The sequence below is a fragment of the Ctenopharyngodon idella genome, chromosome 12 (genome assembly GCF_019924925.1).
Source record: "Ctenopharyngodon idella isolate HZGC_01 chromosome 12, HZGC01, whole genome shotgun sequence".
In the NCBI taxonomy this organism is placed as follows: Eukaryota; Metazoa; Chordata; class Actinopteri; order Cypriniformes; family Xenocyprididae; genus Ctenopharyngodon; species Ctenopharyngodon idella.
In genome coordinates, this window is record NC_067231.1 from 13,762,643 (window position 1) to 13,781,971 (window position 19,329).

The 19,329-nt window shown below is 36.4% G+C and overlaps 1 long non-coding RNA gene across 2 annotated transcripts; it reads left to right on the forward strand.

Annotated features, from left to right (window-relative positions):
• The first annotated feature begins 11,187 nt into the window (after positions 1–11,187).
• On the forward strand, positions 11,188–19,263 carry LOC127524271 (uncharacterized). Of its 2 annotated transcripts, XR_007933027.1 has the most exons (6): positions 11,188–11,942; positions 15,006–15,156; positions 15,535–16,067; positions 16,182–16,211; positions 16,387–16,528; positions 18,428–19,263. It is a non-coding gene; the product is annotated as an uncharacterized LOC127524271 (long non-coding RNA). The 2 variants fall into 2 exon arrangements; XR_007933026.1 differs by having other exon boundaries at positions 15,535–16,528.
• The last annotated feature ends 66 nt before the right edge of the window (positions 19,264–19,329 follow it).

The window sequence follows — 19,329 nt, forward strand, 5'->3', positions numbered from 1 at the left end:
TGGTGTGACTTCTGTTCCTGGACTGATTGTCCATTGTTTGTTGTTGTGAAACTGTGATTGTACAGGTCAGCTATAAGAAGGTTTAATTTAAATATTACTAAGTTATTATTAGTATTGAATCATACTTTCCACTTACAAGATGATACAAATTACTTAAAGTGAGGAAGTGAGAATTTTGAACCTAATAGAAGAAAAATATATTACTTTCAATTTCCCCTTTACTCTGAAGGCACATGCTGTATGTAGAAAACACAATGTCAAATCATCATAACATTATGAACTGGCTATAAATTCTTACATGCAGGGATCATTAGGATCTGAGCAATTTTCTTAGTCAGTATTTTGTATTTAGTATTCTGGTTTTCAAGTAAAAATCTTTAAAAAGTTTCAAAAGGGTCAAAGAAATTAATACTTAATTTCTAACTAATGCCAGCAAGATGCATTATTGATCAAAAGTGAGAGTAATAACATTTATAATTTATTAAAATATTTCGGTTTTAAATAAATGCTGAAAGTTCTTTTGAACTTTCCATTCATCAAAGAATCCTGGAAAAATAGTATCATGCTTTCCACAAAAAATATTTTCAACATTGATAAATGTTTCTTAAACAGTAAATCAGCATATTAGAATGATTTCTGAAGGATCATGTGACACTGAAGACGAGTAATGATGCTGAAAATTCAGCTTTGGTCACAGGAATAAGTGACATTCTAAAATATATTTAATAAAAAACAGTTATTTTAATTTGTAATAATATTTCAAAATAATGGGTTTTACTATATTTTTCACCAAATAAATGCAGTCTTGGTGAGCATAAGAGACTTCTTTAAAAACATTTTTAAAAATTACTGACCCCAAACTTTTGAACTGTAATACATGTATTACTTTTTTCTCAAGCAAATATGTCATGTTTTTAAATGTTTAAATATACAAATTTATATTTTACAATTTACAAAAGAAAAAATACTGTTTCAAGCTGCAGTCCGTACGTTTTGCCTCTTTGTCGCCATCTCTGTTTGAAACCTGCAATTGCAGTTGTTTGTGGAATTATCATCTTTACGTGGGTTGTGCATCGGCACGGCTCCTCAGAGCGGATGAATCTAATGTTTTCTGTCAGTCACCACATCGCTGTGGATACTGTACTTCGGAATCAGATTCTACGTCTTGCAAGTTTGACCAAAATAAGAATTTTCAGCAGAAAATGTCATCTGAACAAGTAACATGTCTGCCACTTTTGTTCTGATCAACTGAGAAAAAAAGAAATAAACGGCGCTGTCAATGGTGATTAAATCTAACGATCGCTTAGCTCGGATCACGTCAAACCGTGCAAATTATTATTATTGTTATACTGTGTTCTCAAATTGTTAATGTTAACAACATCAGCATTACGTAACTATGTATTTTGTGTGTATTAGCATTAGCTGTAGATTTCAATTTCTGTAGCCACTCCGCAGTCCAAAGTCTTTTGCTTTTGACTACGGGTGAATTTCCAGTTGTCACTGATGATTGTCATTTGGACCTTTCTGGATTACAATCCACCATCAAAATGATACGTTTAATTATTCCAGCTGCTGTGAGAAAAGGCTATAAATGATCTGCCACCTGCAGCATCCTCACATGCCATATAGCCCTCTAGCTGGGACTTCTTCTCTATGGAAACAGATGTGACGTAATGACACAAAGACAAGCGGCTGCATGCTCGAATTTCCCGTGGAAAACCACCAGTACCACCCGAATTAGAAAACATTATTACAAGCTTACCGTTGTGAATCGGGCTAAGGTAAGGAGATAGTTTTGAACACTGGCTGGTTATGTACTTGCTCAAAAATTTATTTTGAATCGTTTTTAACCAAAAAAGTTATGGACTGCAGCTTTAAAAAAAATAACACGGTCATTTGGATTACATTGAAATATATGATATACTATAACCATAGGCTTACAGCAGGTTTTTTCTAGAGACGTTATCGCCTGCTTAACCCATGGCCACTCCACTGAGGAGTACGTGTGGAGAGGTCAGCAGGTTGGATGTCCTTGTTTCACCTCTGAATCAAACATAGAAAGAGAGAGAGTACTTGAATTGAGCCCAATCTCAGTCTGCTTCCTCCCTCTCGTTGTCTTCGTCACGGCGCGCTACTGTTCTCTGTGTTTGTGTTTTTCAGGGCGTGACTTGGAAACCGAAACGTTGCCAAGTAAACTGGTGTTGGCATGCATGGTGCTGTGGTTTGCCAGGTGAACCTTGGCCTAGGCCCTCAAATTCACAGTCATCAGCCATCTCACAGAACTTGAATTTGATCTGTAGTAAAATGTAAATTTCGACCACTCTGACTAGAAGCACTCTCAATCTTAGCCTCTGAAATGGTCGCCCGTTCTCCACTCTGTTCCCACGTTATCACTGGCACAGCTCAAGTTCAAGGCACAATGTTCTGCATAGCAGGGGAGAAGGACAGCGCAGATGTCTTCCTGCTAAGTGTGAACATCGTGCTGCATTTTGAAAAGGAGTTTGTGGTAAGGTTGCGATGAGGTAGGGGAGGAGCCGCATCTTAATGAACCAGAAAAGGTTCAGCATTCTGGTTTTGAAAAAAAAAAAAAAAGGAAATGAAAGTCTCCCTGTAGTCAATAAAACTCACATTTGATCACCAAAATTACATATTTAAACGTTTTTTTCTTGTGAAAAAAAAAAAACAACTGTCTTAAAGGATTAGTCCACTTTTAAATAAAATTTTCCTGATAATTTACTCACCCCCATGTCATCCAAGATGTTCATGTCATTCTTTCTTCAGTCGAAAAGAAATTAAGGTTTTTGAAGAAAACATTCCAGGATTATTCTCCTTATAATGGACTTCAATGGCCTCCAAACGGATGAAGGTCAAAATTAGTTTCAGTGAAGCTTCAAATGGCTTTAAACGATACCAGACGAGGAATAAGGGTCTTATCTAGAGAAACGATCGGTCATTTTCGAAAAAAAATACAACTGTATATGTTTTATATAAACAGATGATCGCCTTGCGCGTGCTTCCGCTTTCCGCATTCTCCAAAAAGCTTACGCTGTATGTCTACGCCTTCCCTATTCAACTTACGGAACGAACGCAGCGCCAGTTACATTTTTTCCTTAAGTTGAATAAGGAAGGTGGATTACTGAGGTAAACGCTGCATAATGGTATCACTTTTTTACATCGTCGGACACATAGCGGTAATTAATATGATTTGCGCTTTCATTGACTACATTATCAAACAGCTAATAATGTGTTGCTAATGTTACACAAACCATGTTCACATTCACGAGTAGACAGCTGCCTTTTTACAATCAGTATCCTTAGAAACGCTTTGAACAACTCAGAACTTCAGTGGAGAAAGGCATATAGTTCATCATAACATCGTAATATGCATCATACACCCACTATATTGCTAAATCTACCTGATTATTCATATCAACAGAAAAATATACCGGAATAACCTCAGTGGTCAGTGGAATCAGTGGTTCGGAGCGTGTATCAAACTGCCAGAGTCACGTGAACTATTGAAGTTTCAAAACACTTATGACGTAACGAAGCCTCGTTTACTGAAATCATGAGATTTCCACTGATTCGAAACAAATGATTCGTAAAGCTTCGAAGCAGTGTTTTGAAATCGCCTATCACTAGAAATTGTTGAATAAAGTTGCTATTTTGTTATTTTTGGTGCACAAAAAGTATTCTCGTCGCTTTATAATATTAAAGTTGAACCACTGTAGTCACATGAACTGATTTAAATTTGTTTTTAGTAGCTTTATGGACATTGAAAAAGGGAGTGTTATTGCTGGCGATGCAGGACTCACTGAGCCATCAGATTTTATCAAAAATATCTTAATTTGTGTTCCGAAGATGAACGAAGGTCTTACGGGTGTGGAACGACATGAGGGTGAGTAATTAATGACATAATTTTCATTTTTGGGTGAACTAACCCTTTAAATCATGTTAAAAACACCAGATAGACACATAAACAACATTAAAGGAGGATTTAAAGCTTAAATTTTATGCCAGATGACTCACACTGCCACTCCAGGAGCCTGTCAGGAGTTTGGGCTGGAATGAATGAGTGGGCATGAGTCAGCAGGATATGATAAGTGAGAGATTTGATTGCTGCATTAACACATACAACACCCGTTCAGCTCAGTGGCCCACCTGGAAGCATGTCTCCTTCCTGTGACCTTCCTGTTGGTATTTTTGCTCACGGCTGTCAGCTCTGGGCACTTTTTTTTAAAGCCAAACTCCTGAGCCTGAATTCCATGTGACTAATCACTCTGAAGCAGCAGGAATATGACATCGTGATGCTGACTGGTGGTACAAGAACACACACAATCCCAAGCCCTTCAATAACGGTCATCCCAAAGCTGAATTTTCAGCACTTTGTCTAGAAAACGATGGCATATGATGCAAAACATTCCTGCTTTGTATATAATTTTAAAAAATGCAGAATTTGCAACACCAATGTTGAATACACTCAAACATTTATGTTTGAAAGATCGATACAAATGGTGTACAAGATCAATGAATATACAATTTTATGTGTCAATGCAGCAGTGGCCTGAAAGGGGCAAGTAAATTATTCTGACAGGTTAAACTTTCTCACAAAGACTGGGCCAGCGGACCATCCTTATTACTGAGCCTGATCTACCAGCAATGGCTAACTAGATCATACTAACCAGACAAAGTCTGACAGAGCTGAAAAAGACAGAAAACTGAAAGAGAACAAACATCTGCAGTGCTACACTCTCATTAAACAGATTAATAATAATTAGTATTACATTACATTTATGCACAAATGCTTAAATGCTTGGCTTTGAAGGTATTGTTTTTAATCAATTTATACATTAAAACGTGGCCCACCACAAAAGAATGATCCAATTTTATATTTTTTTTATTTCATTTTTGCAAGAATATTTGTTTTATAAAAGTATTTTTAAAGAAAATTTGAAACAAGCTGGAAATAATATAGCCTACATTATACCACTCAAAAGTTTGGGGTCAGTGAGATGTTTTAATGTTTTTTAAAAGAAGTCTCTCATGCATGCCAAGGCTGTATTTATTTAATCAAAATGCAATATAAACAGTAAAATTCTGAAATATTCTTACAATTGAAAGTAATAATTTTCTATTTTCATATATTTCAAAACAATGTAATCCTGTGATTCCTCAATTTGCAGTAAATTAAATCCACGACCTTGGCCTTGCTAGTGCCATCCTCTGTTTGAGCCACAGGAATATTGTTATATTATATCTCAAACGAGTGTCTGACTGCTAAAGGCACAGTCCATGTGGTATACATCTGAGTACATGTACAGTAGATACGTTTTTGTTTGGTCAGACGGGGGTAGTGACTGCAGATCTGAGCAGATCTCGTGTCTCTCTGCCCATTGAAGATCTGATTTGTCCGCTCTCTTCCTCCCCCATGTTTACATACGCACACGTTCCCTCCTGCCCTGGCTTCTGAGGGTCTGCACCGACTCGCTCACAGCAGATTAGAACAACGTCACAGACAAATCAGCACAGCTGCCTCACCAGCAGTCGCTCACAACACTATCTGCAGTGATTCTACACTCTCTGCCCTCCGTCATTAAACTGCAAAGACTATTCAACTCCAATCAATTGCATTCCAATGAGCTGTTTTGTAATCATAACATATGTGAATTTGAATGACTGAGTTCACAAATAAATGGACCAGTATGCTTTTTTTAAAGGAGGACAGAAACTAAATTATTGAGAGATATTTAAAGGGTTAGTTCACCCAAAAATAAAAATTTCTGTCATTAAGTACTTACCCTCATGTCGTCCCAAACCCGTAAGACCTTCTTTCATCTTCGGAACACAAATTTGAACGGTTGTCATACGCAGTTGACGTAGTGAACGCAGAGCAGCGCTTTTGTGTTTACGTCTGAACGCCGGCTCAGTATTGGCTGACACTGTACACGTGATCAGCACGAAGTATGCGTGTGATGCTGACGCAGGAGCCGGCCAATAATGAGTCGCCGTTCGGACGTAAACACTGCATTGCTTTCACTACGTCAACTGCGTATGACAACAGTTCAAATTGTTAAATAAAATAGTTATTTTTGTTTTGTTTTGTTTTTGTGCACAAAAAGTAAACTTGTCGCTTCATAACATTAAGGTTGAACCACTGTAGTCACGTTGACTATTTTAACGATGTCTTTAATACCTTTCTGGACCTCAAAAGGTGCAATGATGTTGCTACCTATGTGTAGTTCAGAAACTCTAAGATTTCATCAAAAATATCTTAATTTGTGTTCCTAAGATAAAAGAAGGTCTTATGGGTGTGGAACGACATGAGGGTGAGTAATAAATTACAGACATTTCATTTTTGGGTGAACTAACCCTTTAAAGTCGGCATGAAACAGAAGTTGCAATAGCCTTTTCTTCCCTATGGAGTGATGCAGGTATGACGTCAGAAGACCCCGGAAGTCTAATTCGCCGCTGGTTCCTTCGAGATTTTCCTAGTTATAAAAATAAAAAAAAAGTAAAATAAAGCTTTTGGTAAACATAACTTGACAATACTTTGACGTTTTGTTCTACAACATACACAGTACACACTCACACCCCAAGCTGTCTTATCTAGTTACGTTAGTTAAAAACGTACATTTTCAAAAATGATCATAACTGCTTCAAAATTTGTGTTTTTGTTATGGGTGTGTGTAATTTACATTGTAGAATTAAACATTATATATATACATATATATATATACATATATATATATATATATATATATATATATGCATGGATAAATCTATAGTAAATAAGCCTACAGCTATATTCCATGAAAAAAAAAACACACACAAAAAAACAATAGTCAATAACTTTAAAGATGTAAAAAGCCACTGTGTTCAAACGAGAGGATTTTTAGTATAAGTCCATAATCCAGGGGTGTCCAATCCTGCTCCTGGAGGGCCACTGTCCTGCAAAGTTTAGCTCCAACCCCAATTAAACACCAAACCAGCTAATCGAGGTCTTAGGCAAACTAGAAACTTCCAGACAGGTGTGTTGAGGCAAGTTGGAGCTAAACTCTGCAGGACAGTGGCCCTCCAGGACCGAGTTTGGACACCCCTGCCATAATGCAATGAACTAATCAACACCAACAGTTGCTGTTAGCAACACTATGACTTCATTGCCTCAGACAAGACTTAAGCCTAATCCCAGACTAAAATGCATGTTTGACCTGTTTTAACTGAAAGCAACTTCCACTGACATATCTTAAAACATGTCAGTGCCATTGTTTTGTTTCAAGATTTATTTTAAATCTAAGCTCTGTTTGTGAAACCAGACAGATCAAAGACTGCAGCAACTTTGAGCAGTGCAACAATATTTGCATAACTTCTTTCTTTTCCTTTGCTTACTGTTTAAGTCCCCCTTGCCCCTCCCACCCCACTTCATCCGACTGCCTGTTAAAGCACCACTCCCCCCACCCCCCCGGTGATGTCATCATCCTAGACCACGTTTGGCACATGTGCCTGCAGCAGAGACTAGACGTCCCGGTCTGTCTGTGACATATCATGCAATTCTATAGATAGAACAGCGAAAGAAAGAGTTGAAATAAAATGATTTATCAGAGGATAATAGAGCAAAAGGAAGAGAAACGGTGGGGAGGAGGTTTGGATTGTTAATAATGGAGGGACAAGGGCTATATAGGGGTTTGCAGCAGTGCCATCCGGCAGCCGGCTCTCATGTGTCAGGCTTTTCATTCCCCACTCACTGCTCAACTCCAGCTGCTTCCTCTTAAACAGGAAGTGGCTCTCAATGTTTCACAGACATGCTCAATGAGCACCAATGGACACATGTTTGGACAAACATCCCTCCCCTCCCTTACACACACACAAAACACATCGACCACCTGAACATTGACAAGCTCACAATGACTCCAGCATTGGGTGATACAGAATTTAATAACTTACTACCTTTCAATTGAGGATAGAAATATCCTCAACACTTTACAGGGTTATTATCATTAATTTAAACCAATACTAAAAATACTATAGGCTACATATATATATACACAGGTGCTGATCATATAATTAGAATATCATCAAAAAGTTGATTTATTTCACTAATTCCATTCAAAAAGTGAAACTTGTATATTATATTAATTCATTACACACAGACTGATATATTTCAAATGTTTATTTCTTTTAATTTTGATGATTATAACTGACAACCAAGGAAAATCCCAAATTCAGTATCTCAGAAAATCAGATTACAAAGAAAGGATTTTTAGAAATCTTGGCCAACTGAAAAGTATGAACATGAAAAGTATGAGCATGTACAGCACTCAATACTTAGTTGGGGTTCCTTTTGCCTGAATTACTGCAGCAATGCGGCGTGGCATGGAGTCGATCAGTCTGTGGCACTGCTCAGGTGTTATAAGAGCCCAGGTTGCTCTGATAGTGGCCTTCAGCTCTTCTGCATTGTTGGGTCTGGCATATCGCATCTTCCTCTTCACAATACCCCATAGATTTTCTATGGGGTTAAGGTCAGGCGAGTTTGCTGGCCAATTAAGAACAGGGATACCATGGTCCTTAAACCAGGTACTGGTAGCTTTGGCACTGTGTGCAGGTGCCAAGTCCTGTTGGAAAATGAAATCTGCATCTCCATAAAGTTGGTCAGCAGCAGGAAGCATGAAGTGCTCTAAAACTTCCTCGTATACGGCTGCGTTGACCTTGGACCTCAGAAAACACAGTGGACCAACACCAGCAGATGACATGGCACCCCAAACCATCACTGACTGTGGAAACTTTACACTGGACCTCAAGCAACGTGGATTGTGTGCCTCTCCTCTCTTCCTCCAGACTCTGGGACCCTGATTTCCAAAGGAAATGCAAAATTTACTTTCATCAGAGAACATAACTTTGGACCACTCAGCAGCAGTCCAGTCCTTTGTGTCTTTAGCCCAGGCGAGACGCTTCTGACGCTGTCTGTTGTTCAAGAGTGGCTTGACACAAGGAATGCGACAGCTGAAACCCATGTCTTGCATACGTCTGTTCATAGTGGTTCTTGAAGCACTGACTCCAGCTGCAGTCCACTCTTTGTGAATCTCCCCCACATTTTTGAATGGGTTTTGTTTCACAATCCTCTCCAGGGTGCGGTTATCCCTATTGCTTGTACACTTTTTTCTACCACATCTTTTCCTTCCCTTCGCCTCTCTATTAATGTGCTTGGACACAGAGCTCTGTGAACAGCCAGCCTCTTTTGCAATGACCTTTTGTGTCTTGCCCTCCTTGTGCAAGGTGTCAATGGTCGTCTTTTGGACAACTGTCAAGTCAGCAGTCTTCCCCATGTTTGTTTAGCCTACAGAACTAGACTGAAAGACCATTTAAAGGCCTTTGCAGGTGTTTTGAGTTAATTAGCTGATTAGAGTGTGGCACCAGGTGTCTTCAATATTGAACCTTTTCACAATATTCTAATTTTCTGAGATACTGAATTTGGGATTTTCCTTAGTTGTCAGTTATAAAATAAAAGAAATAAAAGAAATAAACATTTGATATATATCAGTCTGTGTATAATGAATGAATATAATATACAAGTTTCACTTTTTGAATGGAATTAGTGAAATAAATCAACTTTTTGATGATATTCTAATTATATGACCAGCACCTGTATATCTATATATATACACACATTTACACATACACATACAAACACACACACATAATATATATACAGTATATATAGACACCGATCAGGCATAACATTATGACCACTGACAGGTGAAGGGAATAACACTGATTGGCCAACAGATGAGCTACTGTAGCTCAAATTGCTCAAGATGCTGGTTCTGATAGAAAGGTGTCAGAATACACAGTGGATCGCAGTTTGTTGCATATGGGGCTCCATAGCCACAGACCAGTCAGGGTGCCCATGCTGACCCCTGTCCACTGCCGAAAGCGCCAACAGTGGGCACATGAGCATCAGAACTGGACCACGGAGCAATTGAAGAAGGTGGTCTGATGAATCATGTTTTCTTTAACATCACGTGGATGGCCGGGTGCATGTGCGTCGCTTACCTGGGGAACACATGGCACCAGGATGCACTATGGGAAGAAGGCAAGCTGGCGGAGGCAGTGTGATGCTTTGGGCAATGTTCTGCTGGGAAACCTTGGGTCCTGCCATCCGTGTGGATGTTACTTTTACACGTACCACCTACCTAAGCATTGTTGCAGACCATGTTCACCCTTTCATGGAAACGGTATTCCCTGGTGGCTGTGGCTTCTTTCAGCAGGATAATGCGCCCTGCCACAAAGCAAAAATGGTTCAGGAATGGTTTGAGCAGCATGAGTTTGAGATGTTGAATTTTCTTCCAAATTCCCCAGATCTCAATCTAATCAAGCATCTGTGGGATGTGCTGAACAAACATCTCGCAACTTACAGGACTTAAAGGATCTGCTGCTAACATCTTGGTGCCAGATACCACAGCACACCTTCAGGGGTCTAGTGGAGTCCATGCCTCGACGGGTCAGGGCTGTTTTGGCAGCAAAAGGGGGACCAACACAATAATAGGAAGGTGGTCATAATGTTATGCCTGATCAGTGTGTATGTGTGTGTGTGTTTTCAAACGTTTAAAGTTGAAGTAGGCCTACTAAAAAAATCAAACTTAAAAACTATAGAACACAATTTTGATTAAAATTAAAATGTAAAACAGAAAATATAAAAATAAAATCCAAAAAATTAACAAAAACTGTAATAGTATGCTATATCAATGATAATAAAATTCTGCTTTAGATACATTTCTCTAAACCAGGGGTGTCCAATCCTGCTCCTGGAGGGCCACAGTCCTGCAGAGTTTAGCTTCAACCCCATTTAAACACACCAGCTAATCAAGGTTTTTAGGCATACAGGAAACTTCCAAGCAGGTATGTTGTGGTAAGTTGGAGCTAAACTCTGCAGGACATTGGCCCTCCAGGACCAAGTTTGGACACCCCTGCTCTAAACTAAGGTAGTCTAGCAAATCTGTCAAACAATCAATAGCCACTAAAGCAGATTTCATTTGTTTATGGATTTCATTTATTTTAATTCTATTTCTTTAAGTTCACATTCAAAATCATATTTGCAGATTCAAATTAGCTAAACCAATGACATCAGCGGTGCAGAACAGCTTTCCCGCCACAGTGTTTACTCTGTCACTGTGAAAGCCTGACCTCTAGAGGTGACCGACAGGAAAGAATAAATGAAGTGTTGATTTTGGCCAACTTATTTTGGAACACTTTTGAAGTGTCCTAATGAAAGTTAACAAGATGTCACTTAAAAATACCTGAAATAAAATATAAAAATGAAAAAAACATTATGTTATGACCTAAAAATAAATGATGCTATAGCGCTCATGATTTTTCATGGTGTTCCTCATCAATTAAAATGCTTTAGAACCAAACACATACATAAGGAAGTACATCACCATACATTCTGACACAAGCATACCATTTAACAAGTAACTATTTACCATACACATACAAACCAGTTTACAGTCAGAATGTCATCCCTTACTGCAAATTTGATTATGAAAATACATTCAAACCAATATGGAAATCGCATTGTGGCTTGTTCAGTTCTCACAACAGAAACGGTGAAGGATAGGTGAATATTATCTGAACGATTGGATGTCATTTACTGTGAAGCTTTCTGCGATAATTTATGATTATTCATTTTATTTTTGTTCTTTATATCATTATGATTGACATTCAAGTCATTCAAGTATGAGGATGAAGGCATAAGGGATTATGGGGAAATATTCAAAGACTGCAAAACACGGCAGCATAAGGAGAACTGCTGAACAAGGACTGCGAGAGGAATAAAAAAAAATTGAGTAATCTGATTACTCTCCATCATTCTTCAAAACTGTCAACATTTCCAGGACTGGAACTGGACTGTGACTCACCAAATAAACACAGAATTTTAGTGCCAACAGGTAATGTGATGTCCCATTAATTTAAATATTAAACAGTTTTTATTTATGGACAATGTTTTTTTATTGATCATTTAAATGTGCTTATGTCCATCATTAATGTTGCCTGATACACTGAAAACTGAACAAGTAAAACGCACATACTGCTTGTACAATGTAATGACGCACAAATTGACTAAACACCTTGTTGCTTTACAAAAAAAAATTGAAAATCTACATCAACATCTAATGCTTATTCTTTCATGCTTTTGCATTGTTTCAAATTTAGTGCAACACTTCTGCATGTAAACAATATACGGTAGATATTCACTTTTACATTCCTGGCAAATTTAATAAAATGAATTTATATTAAGTATTATATTTATATTAAGTAACAGAATTCGTAAAAATGTATTTGACAATTTCTTTATTAATTTCTTCAAAGATTAAAAATGTCTGTCTGCTGCAGGTTAAAGGAACATATTATTTTTGACATTTCTGGTAAGCATGAATGAGATCAACAGAAAGTCAGCAGACTAAAAATGGCAACACAATGTATTACTACCTACATGATCAAATGTTGATTGTGTACGTTTGACCTTTACTGTACATTCTAGAGCAGTAGTAAAGTTTGCTCATTTGGGTATGTGGGCAATAATGAGAAAGCCCGAAATTATCTATATCTATAACAGCCGCAAAGAGGAATTCAATGGAATTTGGCTGGGTAATGTTTGTGGCATATTTGTTTTGCAAAAGCAAATTTTACATGAAAAAATGTTTAAAAAAAAAAAAGATTCAAAATCTTGTCAGCCTATCTAGAAACATCTACAATACAAATCAGTGGTTATGACACACACATTTATTCTTTATTATGGGTAAAGTCTATGACAAAACAATTATGTATTGCTAAAAATGTCAAATAAATCAATACTGAAAAAAAAAAAAAAAAAAAAAAAAACCTTCATAGTCACTTTAATAAGGTGTGTCCTGAGATACTTTTAAAACCATAATGAAGATCTTCACATGTTTAGAACTTGTTGGCTGCTTTTATTAACTCTCTGTCACAATTGATATTTATCTAAAATATAGTGGTCAAGCCCCTGCCCTTTAATCACTAATAGTAAAGTGCAGTGTTGGGGGTAACGCATTACAAGTAACTTGAGTTATGTAATCAGATTACTTTTTTCAAGTAACGCATTACTTTTAAATTTACAACAACATATCTGAGTTACTTTTTCAAATAAGTAACGCAAGTTACTTTGTTTTCCCATGTATTGACTGACAGCTGTCCTGTCCCCATGTTGAGAGAAATCGAGATTAAGTACAGAAGCATTGACGGTTATTGCAGTTCTAGACTAAACGTGAGCATTTACTCATCTCACTTGCACAAAAACAGTCAGAATTCCTCAAAATGAATAAAAACAGTGAAATGCAATCTCGGAATATTGCACAAACCTGCAATAATTAAATATATTAAAGTAAACAAATATACTTTATGTGTTTAATCTCACTTTATTAACCAATGTCTTTGCTGCTGACCTTCAGTGATCTAATGCAATATTGTAATGCATTACTTTTAAAAGTAACTTTCCCCAACACTGGTAAAGTGCCCTTTCGGTCGTTTTCGGTGAGAATTGACAATTGAGAAAGAAAACAGTTGCTTGTCATTATATTGGATCCGTGCATTAGCTCTTAAAGTGACAGCAGCCTAATATACCCGCAGCTGTTTGTGTCACCAGTGTTAATCAAACAACAAAATACAAAGAGAAAATCACTTTTAATTTAATTCACTTTATACAGTGAAGTCTATGCAGTGTTATTTTACGTTTGATTGTTCAATTTCTGTACCTTATTCTGGGTTACACTTTATTTTACAGTGCTGTAGTTACATTGTAATTACTCAAATAAGTACTGAGTACTATTAATTAACTACATGTACTAAAAATATAGTAATAAAATATAATATGATTTTAATTCAGCTCACAAATATAGACCAACACAATCTAAACTAAACTAAACTAATACACACAGACACTGAGTGATTATTCACAGTACAGGGTGGAGAAAGAAAGTGAACCAAAAGTAACCTCCAAAAGGTAACTGGAGTAAATTAAGGAGATGAGATTGGAAGTGTTGGTCAAACAGTTGCCCTAAAGGCACAACAAATTTGTTACTAACAAGTTTGTTCTTCTCAAGAAAGATTGGTTAGTGCTATCACAGGACCCTAAAACACATGACAGAGATGCACAAAGCTGGAAAAGGCTAAAAGCTTTTCTAAAGACCTGGGAGTTCATAAATCACTGTGGAAAATTCTGGACTTTTGCTATTCCCTAGGAGTGGGAATCCTGAAATAGGTGAGAAAGAACCCAAGGACAACAGTAAAAGACCTTCATGCACTGCTAAAGTTGTTGTTCATGTGTCCGCCATCAGAAAAACACTGAACAAAAATTATGTTTATGAAAGGATAACACATAGGAAACCAGTCTAAAGTAATATTGAGGCGTGTCTCATGTTTGGCTTCTGGATATTCCACAACGCTTCTGGGAAAATGTTCTGTGGACAGCTGAGACGAAAGCTTTTTGAAGGAAAAGTAATGTAACACGTTACTTTTCATAAAAAGTAGTAACACAATTAGTTATTTTTTTATGGAGTAATGCAATATTGTAATGCATTACTTTTAAAAGTAACTTTCCCCAACACTGGTAAAGTGCCCTTTCGGCCATTTTCGGAGAGAACTGAGAACTGAGAAAGAAAACAGATGTATGTCATTATACTGGATCCGTGCACTAGCTCTTAAAGTGACAGGATCTACAAGGATCTAAATTCAAGGGTTCACTTAATTATTTATGTTAATAGTTTAGTCAGATTGTTTGTCTATAATCATGACTTAAATTAAAATCAGAGCACATTTTTTTAGTAAACAATGCAGAAATCCAGATGATTTTAAATGGCTTGCTAACATTATTGCGGCTGCAAATCCACAGATGGTTGCAAATGAAGAACAGTTGGACTTTGTGGTCTTTCTCTTATGTCAAAATGTAAATATGTACAAATTAGACTGTAAAATCTATGTATTTTGGCCTGTAGGGCAGCAGTACTATGACCGCAGTTCTGCCACAGGGCCCTGAACAGGATGAAGATACCACAGACCTGTGGACCATCCTCTTCAGACGACAACAGCTCCAAAACCGGCTTCAGTTTCTACAGGAGATCCAAAAGAAGAACAACAGAATAGAAGGTAAAGAAAAAACTCTTTAGAAGGAATGATAATGATGAAGAAATGACTGACCTTTAAATAATAACAATAAAATGTACCTTGATTAGTTTGATCAATGGGAACATTACTGGATGTATTAAAAACCACTCAAAGACTTCAGAGCAGGAACAACAACATTTGGCTATTTCACCGCGCAAATAAAACATGCAAACAACGGAGTGCAATTACTGCTTCTCTCTTAATACTAAAGGAGCTGCACCTACTTTCCAGGAAATGAGCATTCAAATTGCACTCAAAAAGTTCATTCTTGGATGTCATCCATCTGCATGCTTACATTTGACTAGTTAGTACAAACAACAATTGGGTTGTTTTACATATTTACATATTTTTTGCTTTTAGGATACCTTGCAAACGAAGAGGGCCCTTCAGAACTGGACAGAATAGAGGAGGAGTTGAAGTTACTGGAGCAAAAAGAGAAGGATCTTATTCAGAAAAATAGCCAATGTTTGACAATACAGGCCACAGACAAAGGCATGTGTCTCGATTATTAAAAAAAAGGGGAAAACATCATACATTTTACTCCTTAATTTTTTATTTAGACCTCCAAAGCACAACGTACATGTTTTATATTTACTGCTCATTATGTAAATCTGTCCTCAAAACACATTTCATGATTTGTATATATAATATAAAAATTCAGAACATAGGACATTTCAATTAAACAATACTCTTTAAGAAAAAAAAAAAAGGTGTACTGTTGCTTTTATGGAACATTTTCAGTCATTAGTATGCAAATGTAGCATTATTTATCTTGTATTATACACTCTCCGTGACAGATTCATTTCAAGCTCCAGTCCAAGGACTCTACATTCTTCCTGTTAATCCCACAGAAATGATTTCCCCTATCTTTGCTCTGCAAGAGGAAAACACAGGTAAAATAATAGTTATATTGTAAATGTAACATGAATTATTTTGTATGATATATTCACCATGTCAGATGGAAAACCTCCAATCCAAAGATTACATTCTCCCCATTTCTCCTTCAGGAACTCTTTCCTCTATCAGTGGTAACACAGGTAAGATAATACATTTAGATAATACATTTAGATAATACATTAGATAATACATTCTTCACAACTGACACGCTGCAGGGCAAAAACCTCTTGACAAATGTTTTGGATTAAGATTGTCATAGAAATGGTTTGCATATGATGAATAAACAAACAAAATTCATGCGTTTTGCATTCCCAGAAGCTGTAGTAAACCTGGACGATGTCACTATGTCCCCTGCCAAAGTAAAATGCCCTTCTTGCCATAAGACTGTGACCACTGAGATTCACTATAAAATGGGCAGCAATGCCTTCCTCTTTTGCTGTCTCTTGTCTGTGGTGGGGTGAGTTCTCTACAATGAATAATCAATAACTGCATGAGCAAGAGCGCTGTTGTTCCGAATATAGCAAGTAATCACAGCCGTGTTGATATTCAGACTAACAGCACAATTGCGAACGTAATATTGTTTTAATGTAACTGTTCAATAAACGAGAAGGTAATAGCTTCGTTTTAGTCACAGTATTGCCAGCTCATGTCTATTTTTGCTCCGCCAATGGAAATAGTTAGACGAAAAGAAACCACAGCAGTAAATCTGTATCGCCGAACAACACACACAGGCTGAATGAATGTTTTTATATAAATCGAGTGAATGATTCAATGACTTACTCATTAAGACAGTCACTTTAAAGACTAGTTCAGCCAAGAATGAAAATTCTGTCATCATTCCCTCATGGTGTTCCAAACCTGCACCCTAAAAAGTAATTCAGGGGGCCTGTTACTGTAACTTAAATTAATACATTTATATTGTTTTAATTACTTTTTTTAATAATTAATTAATTTTTAAGTTGCAAACATTATTTGTAAGTTCTGTTGACATTCATTACATTCACTTATTTAACTTATTAAACTCAAATTTCTGCGTTAATTGGCTTTAAAAAAAAAAAAAAAAAAAAGGTTGTAGTAACAATGAAATTGTCTTGCTAACTTTGGAAATAAGGCAGTGGATTTCTAGTTCCCAGCATGCTTTTCATAAGACTGGATAAGGAGAATAAATGTTGAAATTAAGTGTTAATTTATTTGTTTTTAGTGAAGGGAAAGGCCTGTTAGTGTTTAATGCCATTATGTTCAACATTTAAATGAGTTTCTGTAATGTTGAAGTTTTTGTGGTTACCATTGTGCTGAATATACATGAAGGTAAACACTATATTGACGCTATAATGACTGCGCTAATGCAAGTGACAAGTAATATCTTTCTTGTTCATTAAATATAATGTTAAATATACATGTAAATATATAACACATGCTAGCATGTGCTATGATAGCTGTTGATTTGAACTGAAATAGACAAGATTAGCTAATTGGTTCCAGGGCTACAACTCTGGTAGTTGGAGCGACTTAAGTTTTTGAGTAATCAATTTAAAAATTTGAGTTTATGCTAAAAATTATTAAGTTCCTCTAACTCAATGTAGTCTGTTGGTTGAACGCAAATTCACTCAAAGCTGTAAAAACTCAAACAAATTGATGCTATTTTTTTATTTATTTATTTTTTTTTTTTTGAGGCAACACATTATTTTTAGATTGTGTATAACTTTCTTCTGTGGAACACAAAAGAAAACATTTTTAAAAATCTGGATAACTAAACATTTTTTTTTTTTTTTTTTTTAAAACACATTAATCAAATTATAATTAATTCACAGAATAAAGATATAGTCAAATGGATTTGTAAAGACATGAGGGTAAGTAAATGATGACAATTTTCATTTTTGGGTAATCTATTGCTTTAATTTGTTGCTGAATGAATCAGTGTTTTTGAAGAAATGAATGATTCAAAGATTCAGTCATTTGTCACCACTTAGGCTACATTCACACTGCGAGCCTTATTAGCGCTCAATTCTGATTTATTGCTCAGATTCCCATATCAGATTCCAGTGTGAACGGATCATGGTCCTGAACTGATCTGTATCCGCAAAAGAATGATTAAAAAAAAAAGATGATAATGAGCGATTACGCAGTTCAAAACACTAACTGGACAAATCTGACTTGAGAAAAAGTCCTTGTATTATTCCTCATATATACATGTTGTATTGTAACTGTTCTTCATTATTCAAAGAGTTCCTCTCTGTATCTGAATCTGCTAAGCAGGCAATTAAACTACTTAAAACAGATGAACCAAAAACAAAATTTCTACAGTGTCAGAATAGTAAAGAACATTTACATTGTCATTGTTTTGTTTCTGGCACAGGTGTCTGGCTGGATGTTGCCTGATCCCCTTCTGTATGGATCGCTTCAAAGATGTCACCCACATTTGTCCGTCCTGCCACAAAAACATCTGTGAAGTAAATAGGATTTGAAGCATAGAATAAAACAGTACCTGATCTGTGAGACCATGACTGTAAATACATCAGAAGAGCCTGAAGCTGGACCCAAGACACTGTCAGTGCTGTTTGAGCCTGTTTTTCAGAGAAAGGGATTTTTATCTCTATCCTATTGACAGAATTGTTTGGGAAGTCAATATGTAGGCTTTGAGAGACTATATATACAAATGAATTCAACTGTAGTCAAGCAATTAATAACTGTGCTAGTGGCCACCAGTCATTTGTATTAACCTCTTCCAATAGACATGCTTTTAGGGTGATATAATCAGTCATGAGTAGTGGTGGAAGAAGTGCACAAATCATGTACTATTGCTTCATTTTGAGTCAGATATGACCAAATCAGTGGTTTATTAACCACTCGAGACTCACTCCTATAATCAGACTTGTTTGCCATACAGTTGGATGAGTTAAATTCACAAAAGACTTCAACCAGTTGAAAAGAATAAATTATTTCACCAATTGAATTTTAATTTCCTGAAATGTAGTGCAGTAAAAGTTTCTCCAAATCTGGATAACAATCCAAGCCCTCAAGACAAAAGATGTTTATCAATGTAATGTCTTTTCTTACTGATATTCAAACTGAAATGGCCAGGTTTGAGTGACATTCATGTTTCTCTTAATATACTACTAGTATGCACTCATGTAATAGTCAGGTAAATGAGCCTGAAGAACAGTTATAGTAAATATATTGTATTAAATGTCACTATGAAAACAATGGATTTGTTTTTTTGTACACGAAACATTCTAATACATCATGGAAGACCCAAAG